The following is a 1,268-nucleotide window of genomic DNA, read 5'->3' as shown; positions in this document are numbered from 1 at the left end:
TTTATTGTTTGGATCTCTTTCTGTAGGTTTTGAATTGTTTCCAATGCTGCATCTATCTTATTTTACTGTTCCTGTAGCACTTTCCTGACTTCTTCCATATTTTTTCCAACTTATCTGTAAAGTGTTTTGATACATTTCATTATCATTTTTCTGAATTCCTTCTCAGACATTTCCAAAGCCTTCCCTCCTTCCAATATGAAGTCTAGGTCTATCTCCAGCTCATTGCTCCCAGTCACTTTATCTTGTTTCTGGACATGTGCAGAGATGGTCGTCTGTTTCTTGGGCATATTCAGTAGTTGGCTGTGACCTTAATACTTAGATGAATGTATGTTTTGGTATTTTATTATGCTTTCTGATTGCTTCCAGGTAGATGTGATCAGAAGATGGACTTCCCTTTTCACTCTTCTTATTACTCAACTCAGAGTAGCTGTTGCAGGTGTTGGCTGCCTATCTGGTGTATGGCAGCTGGTATTGGTTCTTGCCTGGATGGTAGGATTTTATAGGGCATCATTGTATCTTGGGAGTCCTGGTGTGGTGCTGTGCATTAATGAAGCAGACTGCAAAGCCATTTGAACTACAAGGTCAGTGGTTCAAGCTCACCAGGTGCTCTGCGGAAGCCCTATACAGGGTCGCTATGGGTCAGAACCGACTCAATGGCACTTACCAACAACACCATTGTATCTTGACTATATGACTGTAATTGCTGTCTCTTCTTGGATAATGTAGGGAGAGAAAGCACCCCCTAAAGGTAAAGAGGGGACCAAAAAACAAAACAGCAACAGCAAAATAGACAGATTGAATACTATAGTCTAAAATCACAGAAAAGAGAGAAAAGAGGGGAAAAAAATATTATGTAGCCAAATATGAGTATGACTTTAATGTCCCTCTTTCGGCTTCTTGCCTTCAAGGCTGCCTGAGAAATTTCAAGATGCCACTGTTGGTCATTATGATGTAACTCAGGGTTTAATTTTCATACTGTTTCCTTTTTAGTCTGTCTCTCTCCCACTTCATAACCCCTATTCAGGCCTTTTTTCTAGTGATAAACAGTTCAGGGCCAGCTGTGGCTGTTTTGTGCTGCCATTGGTTTTAAGTGGATACTGTTCCTTTAAATTTTGAGCAGATCTGTGTGAATGCGTAGTAGAACTCTCCAGGGGCAGAGGGGTGGGTTGTCTACTTGTTCAGGCACCCCTCTAGTCACCAGAATGGAGGTGTGCAGACAATGAGAGACCAATGAACAGAAGCATTAAAAAAAAAAAAAAAAGAATGTC

Source organism: Chrysochloris asiatica, unplaced genomic scaffold (assembly GCF_000296735.1).
Source record: "Chrysochloris asiatica unplaced genomic scaffold, ChrAsi1.0 scaffold00423, whole genome shotgun sequence".
Taxonomy (NCBI): Eukaryota; Metazoa; Chordata; class Mammalia; order Afrosoricida; family Chrysochloridae; genus Chrysochloris; species Chrysochloris asiatica.
This window is presented reverse-complemented; position numbering follows the sequence as displayed.